At 49.5% G+C, this 15,034-nt stretch overlaps 1 long non-coding RNA gene across 10 annotated transcripts in view; it reads left to right on the forward strand.

Moving 5' to 3' along the window:
- Positions 1–15,034, forward strand: part of LOC106506943 (uncharacterized) — a 525,822-nt gene that overhangs the window by 380,559 nt on the left and 130,229 nt on the right. For all 10 annotated transcript variants that reach the window (XR_014835278.1, XR_014835283.1, XR_014835279.1 and 7 more), the window contains one exon: positions 6,053–6,256. This is a non-coding gene — a long non-coding RNA (uncharacterized LOC106506943). The remainder of the gene's footprint in view (positions 1–6,052; positions 6,257–15,034) is intronic.

The raw sequence follows: 15,034 nt of genomic DNA on the forward strand, positions 1-15,034 counted from the left end.
CTACCTACTGTGCTAGGACAGTAAGGTGGTATTGCCAATCTTTGTGGATTGCACATCCCCATTAGATGTGTGATGTTTATAAGTTGCATGTATATACTTATAAAATTATGTAGATATATATCACTGTACAATGCCATATACACATAATATGGTAGATTGAATTATCAGCTCCAACCCTTCACTCCTTTGTAGTAGTATTGTATACTCATATCCTTGCATCCTTGCCATGGCCTCATGGCAGCCAGTGCGTAGATCTCCACACTTTGACTTCGGGCTTGGACCTGTGACTTACTTTGTCCAGTGGGATGTTAGTAGATGTGATGCAAGCAGAAGCCTGAGTTTATAGCATCCTGCAGACTAGATCGACAGGTAATATAACCAACATATCAGCCGTTGCCATGAGAACATGGTCCAGTTAGCCAGCAGGTCCAAGTAGGATGAGAAACACATAGAGCCAATCCAGACTCTACCTGCAGCCTGGCACCAAGTCCAGCCAAGCCTAGACTAAATCAGCCCTCCCACAAACATGAAAATGAGAATAAACGATGGCTGTTTTAAGCCATGGAGCTTGGGGGTGATTTGTTACTCAGCATCATTGTCACAAAAGCTGACTGACCCAATCATAAACATCCAGAGAAAATAGACATTTAGAAGAAATTATATATATGTAATATATATGACTATATATATAATTATATATAATGTGTATATTTCTAATACTTCTTCTGGCCCTCAATGGCTCATCTTGTGTGCCTCCTATGAGATGGACATCCTATTTATGATACTGCTTCACTAAGTTTGCAAGAGTCACATCTGTATTTGTTGATTTGTGCCTTTGATGACATGAATGGGGCGTATACTAGTCATAGAGGGTGACAGTACATCCTGGCTACACTGGAACAGCCTTGGTTGTCTTGCTGTTATTATTAACGACGTCCCTTTTGACTCTTAGAAGTGTCCCATTTGGGATCAAAATTCTTCGGTCACCGCCACCTAATGCCCAGCACCGTGCTGGGTCTAGAAAATGCAGGGAGCTTTAGGAGGAACTAAGAGAGGTGTGTCCTTGGAGGGTGTCGGGACCAGAAGGCAGTGTTTCCTGAAGCAGCGGTGCCTGGGTGAGCCTTCTGAGGCAGAGCTGGAAAAGGTGCTCAGGCACAAGACTCATGGGGGCAAAGGCATGGGTTTGTCAGATTGTGCATGTCAATGATGCCAGGAATTTAGGAGAGGAGAGAGGTGGTGTTGGAGCCATAGGTGGTAGCATCTTTGGCCATACTAAGTTTGGCTTCTTCCTTAAAAGCTATAGAAAGTCCTAAGGGGGGTTAGCAGAAAAGGGGCAAGATCAGATTTGCATTTTTTAATTTTTAAATTTTTTATTGCTTTTTAGGGCTGCACCCACGGCATGTGGAAGTTCCCAGGCTAGGGAGCCAATTGGAGCTACAGCTGCCGGCCTACACCATAGCCACAGCAATGCCAGATCTGTGCCACACCTGCGACCTACGCCACAGCTCACGGCAACACTAGATCCCCCACCCACTGAGCGAGGCCAGGGATTGAACCCACATCCCCAGGGATACTAGTCAGATTTGTTTCTACTGAGCCATGACGGAAACTCTCTCTTGCAGCAGTCTTGGTGAGAGAGGATGAAGGCTTGAATGAAGACACAGTGGGGAGAGAGAGAGGCAGGGGCAGGAGGTAAAGCCTCTGTGGCATGGGGGCAGGCTAGATGAAGAGAGGTGGAGGGCAGATCATCTTGGCCACCGACGTTAACATCTCCGTGGGTGTAGGAAGAGTGGCTCCGATCGTTTCCTATGGTTCCACACAGTGATCTGAATTTACCACCTGACCTGTATAGGACTCGACAGATATGCCCATAAGAAAGCAAGAGGCAGTGTTATTTAGTGGGTGACTAAGTAGTATCATTAGATGACTAATGCCTCACCCAGTCCTCTCATCCAACCCAGAAGGTCACTGCCAAAAGTTCAAGTGTGTGCCCCTGACCTCCTGGGTCTCACAGGGGCGTGTGTGGCACCTCCAGAGACTGGCCAAAAGGGCCGGAGAATGAGTACACCAAGAATGGCCCTCCACGCTGGGCTATGTCCAGCCTCTCAGAGCTTCCCTGCAGGATGGAGCTCCCGTTGCCCGCAGCAGAAACCCACTTAGGCGCGTGTCCTTATCTGCTTTCTTCCCTTCTATGTTTCACTTCTCAGCATGCTTCCTGAAATCATCTCCCAAATAAATGTTTTGAACCCAAATGTCTGCTTTTGGAGAAAGCAACACTAAGCCCGTGGTTAAGAGCGTAGACACTGGAGTCAGACTTCCTGAATTTGAATGCGAGTTTTACCTCTCGTTATCCATAGGTCTTGAAGCAACTTCACTCTCCACGTCTTGTGCCTCACTCTCCCTGTCGATAAAAATGCAAACAATAATAGTGCCCTTCTGACAAATATCATGATGCCACTTATATGTGGAATCTTTAAAAAAAAAAAAACCGATACAAATGAACTTATTTACAAAACAGAAACAGACTCACACACATAGACAACAATCTTATGGTTACCAAAGGGGAAGAGGGGGAGGGATAAATTCGGAATCGGGGAGTATCAGATTCACACTGCTGTATATATCAGCTAAGGTTGACACAATACTTTGAGGTTCTCGATACGTAAAATTATCATCTCATTTTCTCACAATCACCATGTGAAATAGGTAATGTCATCACTTTACAAAGAGGAAACTTAAGTTCAGAGAAGTTAGGTGACTTGCCCAAAGTCACACAGCAGATAAATTCCAGAGTCTAGATGTAAATGTAGGTCAGAGTCTGAAGGCGGGCTCCTTGCACTGTGCCCATGACCTATGAAGTGTCTAAATAAATGTGGGAAGAGTTAGGGCCCCACGAGTAGCCAGAAATGGAGGACATCAGTGCAGAATGAAGTCAATGGGAACAACTTTGGGATGCTAAGATTGGGGCTACACGCTGAGGGATAAGAGGGATTTGGAAAGCCAAAGAGCAGAGAGCAGGCATTGCGGTGAGAGACCTGTATTTGCAAACTGAAAGGGAGGAAGCTCAGAGTCCCTACTTACTCCGTGACGAAATGGCACCCACTGCACTGAAGAGATCTGTGCAAAGGCCCTCCAGCTGGTTAAAGGAAGAACTTAGATTAGACCGCAGGGTTCCTGACCCCAGATCCTTTCTTGCTTGCCCCTGGCTCTTGGGTAGTAAATAGACTAGAACCAAGCTTCCAAGAAAGTATCAGGTCATCATCTCTTCCCCGGGATTTGGGGATTCCCGTCCACAGATTGGTCCCATCCCCTCCCGCGGTGCCATTCATGACACCGGGGGGGGACCTATCTCCCGCTCGTGAGGCATGGGCTTTGGACGGGATCAAACCCAGGTTTGGATCTGACACCAGCATTCACTTGCCATGCAGCCTTGAATAAATTCTCATCCTCTTGAATGTCTGTGCTGCCATCTGTAGAGGAGGATGAAAGAGCGAGCTTCATCGGATGGCTGCTGGAGTCAAGCGAGGCGTTACGGTGAGGGTTCCATTGTGCCCGAGCAATCAGAGGACCGCTAGGTGAAAGACTAAGCCAGGGGGAAAAGGGGACAATTGTCATATGAACTAGGTAACCCACTTGATATAAGTACGAAGTACATAGCACAGCACAGCGCAAACACAGGGGCCACCTCTCACCCTGTGAGGGAGACTTCCTGGGAACCCCTTTCTCGGACAAGGAAACGGAGGCACAGGGTTTGGGGATGATTTGCACGAGGTGCCACAGGGGATTAGTAATGGGATCGATCTTCAAACTGGGCCTCTCCCGCCTGAGCCTGTGTCCTTTCTATTGTGTGGATGCGGAAAATGAAAAGTAGGGCCGACTAACAGACAAGTGCGGGGGCCAAAGCAGGCTGCTGAGACTGTGGAGCCAGAAGCACAGGTCATATGAGTTGCCTGGGGAACAGGGCTTCAGGAAGTGACAAAGGAGAGATCCAAGGAGAAAGGGAGGTCACAGGCATTGGGCAGAGAAGAAAATTAGGTGTATGTGTGTGTGTGTGTGTGTGTGTGTGTGTGTGTTTGTGTGAGCGAGAGAGAGGGAAACTGTGGGTATCATCTGCTGAGTTTCCTGGGAAGTGAACTTGGAGCCTGAGTTTAGCAGACAGGATGTTTGTTACGGAGAGATCTTGGGGTCAGCATCTGGGGGAGGGAAGGAAGGAAGGAAGCAGGAGTGGGCAGACGGAGCTGGCAAGCTGCCGCGAAGTGAGCCTGATGACAGCCTTGGTCAAGTCCATGGGGAGCTAAGGAGCTAGAATGGTCCTTCAGAGATAGGTTGAGAAGGCCAAAATTTCTAATTCTCTATCAATCCATCACCGGATATGGGCCACCCAGCAAGGGGTGTGGCTTCCTGCAAGGTGCTCTCTGCCACTGAGGCCAGCTCTGAAGGGACAGCAGGTGTCCACAGCTGGAGGGTGTCCACTTCCACTGGCGGCACTCCCAGCAGCCGGACACCAAGTCCTTCCAGGATGAGGGATCTGGGTGGCTTGTCGGTACATCCACCGAACTGTGTATGTGTGAGAGGGTCTGGGTGTATGAGGTTTGTGTGTGTGTTCTCTGCCCTCGCAGTGGGGTTTGGGTTCCTGCACTGAATTGCCGTGAGAGCCCATGGCCCTCCAGCTTCGTTTTTGGTGCCAGTCAGGGAAGGGTCTGGATGGCAGAGCAGCTGTGAACACCAAGGCTGCCCACAGAGGAGCCGCCAGACGGAGGCCCACAGCCACCCATTGGCAGCTGGCAAAGCAGGGATTTGAGTCGGGGCCTGAGAGCCAACCGTGCGGGGCTGCCAAGATGCAGGGATGTGAGAAGACGTCTTGCCAAAGAGCGACTTAGGCATGTGAAACCCTGAGAAGACAGAGAGAAGATGCAAGAACGACAGAGACGCACACACAGACATAGACAATGCGGCATGGGGAGAAACTTCGGGAGAGGCAGAGTCACAGAAAGGGATGAGAGACATGAATCAGAAAAGATCAAAGAGAGACACAGACAGAGGACACACAGAAAGGGACCAAAACCCAGGTGAAGAGAGATGCGGAGAAAGCAAATAGAGAACACAGAGAGCAAAGACAGACACCCAGAGCAGAGATGGTGGTGACAACGCCAGGGCTCCTTCCCCTCTCTCGGATGGCTTAGCTCCCTGACAGCCCTCATTCCATACATTTAGAGGCTTCTGGTCTTGGCAAGGGTGGGCGGTTTGGCCACACTTGCAGCATTCCAAGTTCCCGCGCCAGTGAAGGAACGCACGCCGCAGCAGCAACCTGAGCTGCTGCAGTGACAACTGCTGGATGCTTAACCCACTGTACCACCAGGGAACTCCAAGAGGCTTCTGGGTTTTTTGCTCATTTGTTTGTTTTTGTTTTTATTATAGTTGATTTACAATGTTCTGTCAATTTTTGCTGCACATCAAAGTAACCCAGTCATACATACATATACACTCCTTTTCTCATATTATGGAGGCTTCTGTTTTTCATGCAGACCTCCGGCAAGTTTAATCTCCATATCTGCAGCACGAGAAAGATATTCCCACATAGGAGCTGATGGGAAATTTGAGAGAAAGCGCAGAGCCGCTGGGTTAAGGAGTCATGGCACATTGGCGCCAAATGGATCTCGGAGATCCTGGTGCCATCCGACTCCTTGGTGTTATAAATGAGACAATCAGAAGGAACTCAACCGACCTGCCTTTTTTTTTTTCTGATTTAAAAGAGATGATTGGCTAGCAGTTGCTTAAAAAATATTGTGAATTATAAAATGTGTAGTGTTGCGTTTTTAAAAATGTAGTGTTAGTGTGTCCTCCTCAGTTACTGACATCCACGGTAGACTGTACATTTCTCCTCCCCTCCTCGAGAGCATTGCCTTCTTTGTGGCGTTCCCTCCCACACTGACTTGGGCATCGGCTATGTGACTGGCTTTGGCCAACGGGACATTAGCAGTCTTGTAAAGCAAGCAAAAGCTTCATGGCTGCTTGCACATCAGGGCTTGCCCTCTTTTGCATTCCCTCTCAGAACCTAGCTGCCGTGCTGGGAGAAGCCCAGACCATCTGGAAGAGGCCACATGGAGGAGAACGGAAGCTCTGGACCCCAGCCCTGGCGGAGCTCCGCAGCCGGCCGCCGTCAGCACCAACGTGGCAGCCACGTGAGGGAGCCATCTTGAAAGTGGACCTTCCAGCCCCAGCCGAGCCACCCCAGTTGACACCCCATGAGGTGGAGGTGAGTCTTCCCTGCCCGGCTCTGCTCTAATTGTGGACTCGTGAGCCAAGGAGTCATTGCTGTTGTTTCCAGCCACTAATGGTCAGGGCGGTTGGTTACCCAGCAGTAGATAGCTGAAATGCCTCATTCACGCTCAGAAGAGCTGGCTCCCACTTCCTGAGGCTGACAGAACTCCTGATGGGGTCTCCTTACTGCCTCACACGGTTTCGTCAGGGATTCAACTGAGTGCCTTCAACCCTATTCAGGTGGGGCAAAGGACCTGCTAAATGGCTTTCAAATTGCACCTTTGCCGCGATGGGTGGGTTGGTTCTCTGTGTACGCATCCTTTAAGATATACGTTTGTTTTCTTTCCCAAGGTAAATATCTATTTGCATAGACAAATAAGGACGGTTGAGATAGGAAGAGCTGATTTAGGGAAAGGTTCTGTAGTTTGCTTGCTTATCAGGTGCTTACGGGGTTTGAATGCATCAAGGTCCCAAACCTAAAGGTTAATGTTTTGACACTAAGAATCCATCAGTCAGGAGGTGAGAATTGGGGGTGGGGGGGGCGCAGTTTGCATTAATTATTAGTCTGACTCTTAATTCGAATCAATGAAAATGCCAACATGACGGAGGTGTTTGGACTGAATGATAATTAGCAAGGCTGACACGTGCCTGAATGAAGAATAGGAGGACAGAGTCCACTGGCCAGGGATGGGCTAAGGAGGCAGGCCTGAGGCTGGACAGGAAGGAAAAGTAAGAGTTGTAGCGGGAGCTCTCCAGCCTTGACCAGAATCATCAGGGGAGGCTGGCGGAGAGGCGGTCCATGGAGCAGGGCAGGGTGAGCTGGCCTTCTGTGGGCCGGCCGTGAGGGATGCGGTCTCTGGAGCATCCTCAGTGTTGCTGAGCAAATATGGCTTCTGTCTGAATTCGTGGCTTCACGTGCCAATTGTTGCCCTTTGAGCAATGGGCCAAGTTATGGATGCTTCCATGTATCAAGATACAGCCTCGCTGGGGAGCCCAGGATGTCCCCTTGGCCCTTGGATACCACCTGTCCTAAAGAGCCTCTTTAGTTGGCAGATGGGTGAACTGAAGCTCAGAGACTAGAGGGGCTTTGGTCAAAGTCACACAGCTGATGAGGCACCGGACACCTAGATCTTCTAAATCCTCCCCCAGGTTGTCTTCCCCCAGTATTTGAAAGGTCCGTGTAAATTAATTATCCTGATGTATTTTCACCCTCTGACTGGGAGCAGGGCACCGAGCAGTTAAGTGCTTCCCTGGTGGGAAAGAGGACAGGATGGTTTGAGAGAGATGGATGTTGGTCTCTTGGTTAACACGGGACTCAGCGATAGCTGGAAGGGATAGCTGGCTAATTGCTGGAATTTGCAGGTTCTTTTGCTTGAAAATGGCTTGTCTAAAATTCCACTGGAAAGTCATTTCTTTGGATTAAACACTTCTATGGTCCTTTACAAAAATATAAATACCCCGAAAGAGAATCCAGTAATTAACTCACATCGGAGTATGAATTCACATAGTTAAGCCATTGACTCATCTCACGGACATGACTCCATCACTTCCTTTGCTCCAGACCCCGGGGCCCTGAGATGGAGTCCTTGCTTTGAGAAGCTCACCATATCACAGGGGAGACAGACGTATGCTGGCCGTACAGAATCTGCCCTTTGCTGAGCATCTGCTCACTTCCAGCCACTGCATAAAGAAACCCAGTTTTAGGGGTTCCCATTGTGGCTCAGCAATAACCAACCTGACAAATATCCATGAGGATGCGGGTTTGATCCCTGGCCTTGCTCAGTGAGTTAAGGATCTGGCGTGGCCGTGAGCTGTGGTATAGGTCACAAATGCAGCTCGGATCTGGTGTTGCTGTGGCTGTGGCATGGGCCAGAAGCTGTAGCTTGAGTTTGACCCCTAGCCTGGGAACTTGCATATGCCACAGATGTGGCCCTTAAAATTAAAAAAAAGAAAAGAAAAGAAACCCAGTTTTAGCCAAGCCCACGCCACTTCACAGTGTTGTCTCCGGGTAGAGAAATGTGGTGCCTTCAGAAGGTTCCGTAGCTAGTGAGCGGGGAAGCTAGAACGTGGACTCAGATCCATCTGATTGCCAAGGCTGAATATTTCCCATCCCCTCCCACCAAGGTCCGTGCCTCGCAGAGACAGGCACGGGATATGATGGGAGGAGAGTGAGAGTGGCAGGTGTAATTGCTTGGGCTTCGAGGCCATCGAGGCTGGTAAGGGGTGAGGGAGTAGGGAGAGGGTACCAGGCACCATTGGTGGGAGGGCATTATAGACAGAGGAAAGAGCCTGGGCGAAGGCACAGAGGGATGAAAGGATTGTCTGCTCTCGGGAAACTACAAGCAGTTCGTCACGACTGAAGCCAAGGGTGTGAGGGCAATCTGCCCGGGAAACGAAGCAAGGCAGGCAGGGCCAGCTCTCCCCGGGTGCTACTAACAAAATCTGGATTTTATCCTGAGCTTGTGGGAAATCTTTGGCAAATGTTAAGCAGAAGAGTGTTTGAAAAGACATAGCTCGAAAGTCCAGGACTCCTCGAGCAAAATGCTTTCGAACGCAGGCCCTGGTACCATCTTATTTCACAACTCCATACGCAGTTATTGCCTTGTCCTCCTTCTCCCTGCAGTCTAAGCTCTCTGAGGTGACGTCAGCACCATCCATGTCTTCTTGTCTTTTGCTTTTTAGGGCCACACCCGTGGCACATGGAGGTTCCCAGGCTAGGGGTCGAATCAGAGCTGCAGCTGCCAGCCTAGGCCACAGCCACAGGAACACCAGATCCAAGCTGCATTTGTGACCTATACCACAGCTCATGGCCACGCCGGATCGTGAACCCACTGAGCGAGGCCAAGGATCAAACCCATGTCCTCATGGATGCTCGTCAGATTCGTTTCCGCTGCACCACGATGATGAGAATTCCAGTACCAGGTCTTCTTGATCACTGCTGTGACTGTGGAAAGTGGGAGTGTCTGGTGTATAGTAGATGCTGATGGGACACTGTTGGTTGCTCTTCAAAATCCATTCTTCCTTTCCTCCTTGGACCCATAGGCACCCAGGTAGAATTGCTCCTCTGGCCTCCGTTGCAGCTAGATGTGGTCATGCAATTAAGTCACTGCCAATGGAATGAAAGCAGATAATGGGTCCCTGACCAGGCTTTGACCTTGCACATGAGAGCAACACCCTAGTGGCTGGAAGGGCACAGAGCAAAGGCTTTTGGGTTTCTGAAGAACCACATAGAACTGAGCTGCCCTCCATATCTGGACTGCTGACCTTAGAGCTATTATAGGAGAGGCGAGTGAATTCCTCTGGTCTGTAAGCTACTGGGCTAGGGGTCCTTTTTCTTACAGCATCTGAGCCCTTACCTTAATTAATGCAACGCTCAATAAACATTCATTACACGAATAAATGAAATACAATTGCCCTGTAAACAACATGGGCGTTAGGGGCTCTGACCTCCACGCAGTAGAAAATCTACAGAGAACTTTACAGTTCGCCCTCTGTATCTGCAGTTCCACATCTGCAGATTCAACCAACCGTGGATCGTGTGGTACCGTAGTCTGCATTTTGGGGGGAAAAAAAATCCGAGTATAAGTGAACCCGCCTGGTTCAAACCCATGTTGTTCAAGGATCAGCTGTGTATATAGCTGCAAATGTTATAGAAATTTCTATTATTTCTCTATAAGGCCACACCTTGAGGAGCTCTCACTGTGGCGCAATAGGATCAGCAGCGTCTCTAGCGCTGGGACGTGGGTTGGATCACTGGCCCAGCACAGTGGGTTAAGGATCTGGCGTTACCATGGCTGTGCCTTAGTTCTCGGCTGTGGCTCAGATCTGAACCCTGGCCTGGGAGCTCCATAGGCCTGGGGGCAGCCAAAAAAAAAAAAAAAAAAAAAGACCACACCTTGAGTGCAGGGACCCTATCTCTATTTAACACCCCCAAAGCACCGAGGTTGGTGCCAGACTCTGGTTGAATTGAATTAAAGAGAACAAACTCTGTGCTGACTTCATGAGTCTCATTAGACCAGCCAGTTGAGCAGTCTGCTCTGCCAGAAGGGAAGAGGATGATCCCTCTAGATTGGTAATAGAGAGTTTAGGAAGTGTTTGAGGCTCTTTAGATGAAGAGTTACTAAGAGGGAAAAAAGTCAAGGTGGTGCGACTAAGGTGAAAACCTCGTGGGTGACACTAGGGAATTTGCAGAATTACGGCTGGCAGAGTTCAAGCATCTGCACAGCGGCTGAAAAGTCACAGGGGAGAAAGGGAACCCCTCTCTGTGGAGAGAAGCATCGTGCATCAAATTTAACAACGTTGCCACACACACACACACAAAACCCTGTTCTGCTGAGAACTCGTTAGTTACATCGGATGTGACATATGGGTGGGTAATATAGTCTGGAGCCTAGATTTCTTTAATTAACCAATAGCAATCAGGAGTGAGGGCAATTCCAGGGGAATGGTAATTGTCTGGAAGTTCTGGATGCCTGCGGGCTGAGCCTCAGGCCAGAAACCCAGCCAGCTCCGTCCCCCACCCCCTGCAAAGCACGCAGAGCCAAGGTCATGACTGCCATTTTAAACAGGGTCCTTTTTTTTTCAAAAAAGGTTGAGATCACAGCTGATTGTTGTGGGCCAGGATTTCCTCTGTGATGTGTCCAGCCTTGGGAGAATGTGCGAGTTCTAGGAGGCATCCCGCAGTGCCACAGTAGGGAACAAACAGCCTGCTGGGGCTCTTCGGACCAAATTCTGCAGGTGCTGGGTGACCAGCCACAGGGGGTGGGTGCAGTCCCACTGGGAGTTCTTTGGTTCAACAAGTACTTACTGTTTAACTTGTATATACCAGGCTTCAGGCTGGGACTAATGTTTATTAAACCCTTTTAAACATTTGAGAATAAATTCAAAACAAAACGTTTAATGTGGTGATAGCATCCACCGTGCTTGTAAATGCCTCGTGAGTAGAGATGGCATTGTTTTCGTCCTGGTATATCCGACAGGACCTACCTCATGCTCTACAGGGAATCGGAGCTCAGTAAATGTCAAACCGAATTTAAGCTCATAGCCCACGCCACCTAGCCCGCTAATGGGCTGCTTTAAAAAGTATTTTGAGATCAGCTTGAATAAACTAAAAACGTCGCATGAATTTTTGCCCCGTAAACTGGTGCTTTTAAAATAAATGAGGGAAGGGTGTTTTCCCTCGTGAAAGTTGTTGGAACGGTTCCCTTACACTCGTGCTCACATTCGCCGTTGGCTTGGCAGGCTCTTTCCCCACCCGCCATCCACCCCGATAATGCAGAAGTAAACAAACATCTGCTGGGGGCCCCTCTCTGGATCATCGCAAATTCCAAATAAGAACAGTCTGAATTAATAAGGTTTTTTATTTACTGTCCTAAGTGAAGTTGAAAGATAAACAGCTCTCTGTCTGGGCCAGAGGACATGGAGCTCAGAATATTCCCAGGCTTAAGTCAGGACACTTAACATCCCCGAGGAGTTCTGCTGCCTGAGAGGAAAACAAGAAGGTGGTTCTGGGTGCCTGAACTTCCAAAGAGAGCTCCAGGCCTTAACTTGAACTGGGAAGGCAGTCGACTCTTTGTGCTCATCCCAGGTTGTGCTTTCTGGAGGCAGAGGGGGAGTCTCGGGGGCAAGACGTTTGTTCAGAGCTCAACACCTGTGGGAGAGGGGAGGAAGCAGGGGCAAGGGGGAGAGGGCAGGCAAAGAGGGTCCAGCTGCCACGTGCCCTAAGACTCTGCCCACCCGGTAGGGTGCTCTGGCCAAAGATTGCCCCATTGCCGTAGGAAGTCTCATGTTGGACAGAAATGGCTGGCCCTTTACAATCCCCCGCTGCTCGGTTGCAGGACGTGGCCGCCCCAGGGAAAGGCATGACCTCAGGCCAGACAGCTCTCAGCAGCTGAGATGCTCCCTGAAAGAGCTGACAGCTAGAGGCTGTGTGCCGACCACGCTCCTCGCAGCTGGGCAGCGAGCCCTTCCTTGCCGAGGGATCTGGGCAGAGGCGCAGCCCTGCCTATCACAGGGCCAGAGGCAAGAGCGCTTCTCAGTGCTGCCCAGGGCTTCCTGGCTGCCTGCCCCCAACTCAGCCTGCCCTCTCCGGCAGCCCTTGAGCTCCAGGCAGAACTACAGAGAAGTTGATTGCCTGTGCCCACAGGGTCTCTTCCTCCTCCCAGCCTTTTGCAGACCCTTCTCCTTCCTCCTTCTCTCCTTTAGACATGCTATCCATTTAAAAATATTGTCAAACACCAGTTCACCACTCTAGGTGCTATGTATTAGCAGAGATAAACACAGATTGGCCCCTGCTCTCAAAGACCTTGCATTGCAGAGGAGCAAATGCTATTGAGCTCTCAGCAGAATTCATTGTTCGATTACCCATCTGATATGTCTATGAGAGAGGCTCCGTGGGGTGCTAAAAATGTGCTGGATACTAACTTGTTAAAATGCCCCAAAATAGGAGTTCCTGCCGTGGGGCCGTGGGTTGAGAATCCAACTGCAGCGGCTCAGGTTGCTGTGGAGGTACAGGTTCAATCCCCAGCCCGGCACAGTGGGTTAAAGATCCCGTGTTGCGGCAGCTGCAGCTCGGATTCAATCCCCGGCCCGGGAACTTCCAAATGCCAGAGTGAGGCCAGAAAAACAGTGCTCCCAAATAATCAGTTTATTCGATGTTTGCTATGTGCCCAGCACAGTTCTAAGAAGGCTGCCTAGGCTAGCATCTGTTTCTCACAGCGAGCCCAGGGGGTAGCTTTGACTACCACCCCCATGTTGAGGCTCGGAGAGATGAAGTAACCTACTCACCATCACTCAGCTAGTAAGTGGTGGAGAAGGTTTTGAATCCATATAGTCTGGCTTCCCAATTCATTGTCTTAACCTTTACGCTCCCTGTCTCTCCCAGTTATTTGTACAGATAGCAGCCTACTGTTATATGAAAACAAGTCACTTGTCATATGAAAGTCATATTCAGTGGAAGGAGACTGTGACATTAGAAGACAGAGAGAAATACAGACAGCAGAGCTGACCAAGGACCCCCCCGCCCCGCCCCCGTCCTAAGCAATCACTGTGGAGGCACCCACACCACTTACGTGGTTCTCCCTCTCTCACATATGCACAGAGCCTCGGTTTAATTTATTTAAGTAAAACGCGTTTGTCTTCTGATTCTACCGCGTTGACACAAGGCCCTTGTATTATTAGGTGTGGAAGGTTGGAGAAGACACTCAAGAATGTAGGTCTTTTCTTGGAGAAACTCAGTTTAGATGAAACTGGCCTAAGAAACCATGACTTGAGCAACCCTGGGGTAACCTAGTAGTGAACACAAGCTGGCATCTGGCTCTGCATATACAAAGATATTGAATTTTATAGAAGGCCAAAGACCGTGTGGTTCTTTTCAGGGAAGGAGTTAGGAAGAGGTGAGTTTCCATCTGGCTCATGAAAGAAAAAGAGTGAAGGGGATGCTTCAGGTAAGGGAACCACATGATCAAAGACATAGGGATTAAAAATGATTCTAGTATATTGGAGCACAACTAATCTATCAGTTGGGATTGGGTTAGGTTGTAAGAAAGAAAATATCCAAGTAGCAATAGCTTAAGTAAATAGGGGTGATTTTCATATAACAAGAAGTCACAAGTTGGCAGTTGCCGCTGTTGACTCAGCCATTCAGATATGTCACAGGTGACATTTCTGCCACTTTTTTAGCCTTTTTCTCATGGTGGTCCCCAAACGGCTGCTTGGCTCCAGCCATCACACCTGTATCTACAGCCAAGATAGAAGAAAGAGGGAAAATAATGCCAGCTATTTTAGTTGGGGTAGCTCCAAAAATCAGAACCCAAAACAAAGACTTGGGTGCACGTAGTTTATTTGGCAACCGATTCCTGGCAGCAGAAGAGGAAGACTGGAGAGCAAGAGAGGAGAAGGGGAAAAAAGACAACTGAAGATGTGTTAAGGAGTTTGCCGCCTCGAACAACGGGGGCTCGGTTCCACGTGGACCTCCAGAGAATTGCCTCCCAGAATTGTATCCCTGAAGGACAGAGGTACCTGTCCACCCCTGAAGATGGCTGGAGCATCTCCCCACCAGGGGTCGACCCCAAGGGCGTGAACCGCGCACCTCCATGCTTTACCTGTATGCAGGTCCAGTGAGCTTACACAGCATCAGAGAAGCCCCGGAGAAGAGAGTGGGCAGGTGCATGGGGCACACTTGAAGTTGGATGCTGTCCGTGTGAAGTGAGTCCAAACTGTCCACTGCAGCTGCAGCTGACATCAGAGAGCATGCGACACGGGGCACCACAGCCATCTGCCACCCCAGCAGACCTCCCTATGTCTTGATAGCCAGAACTGCATCACTTGGCCACTGCCAGCTGAAAGAGATGCTGGGAAGTGAGCATTTTAACTTATCCAGCCTCTAGGATGGAGGCGACGGGGGGGCGGGGGGAGACTGTTGATGGAGAGGAAAATCGTATGATTTCAGATCCTCAAAGGACATGCCAGATTAGACTGTCTACTGGGAATGCATCATGTTATACATGAGAAAAGAACTGAGTCCTGGGCGGAGGGAGTTACTTGCCTGGTCTGGTCTGGTGGCTGTGGTAGAGCTGGGGTTTGAACCAAGCACCCCAGCTCCGGAGATCTTTCTACTCCCTCCGCAATAACTCTCTTAGGCTGCAGAAGAATGTCTGGCCTGGAAAGCTGTTTGTAAAAAAGAAAAGAAAAGAAAAGAAAAAGAAAAGAAAAAAGCTCCTGCATAACTCAGGTGGGGTCTGTTGTCATAGGACCTGGAAAACTAAGCCCAGGC

The sequence above is a fragment of the Sus scrofa genome, chromosome X, assembly GCF_054392235.1.
Source record: "Sus scrofa isolate SSC_HxYL_T2T_F1_AM1 chromosome X, Sscrofa_HxYL_maternal_Yorkshire_Landrace_v2.0, whole genome shotgun sequence".
Classification (NCBI taxonomy): domain Eukaryota; kingdom Metazoa; phylum Chordata; class Mammalia; order Artiodactyla; family Suidae; genus Sus; species Sus scrofa.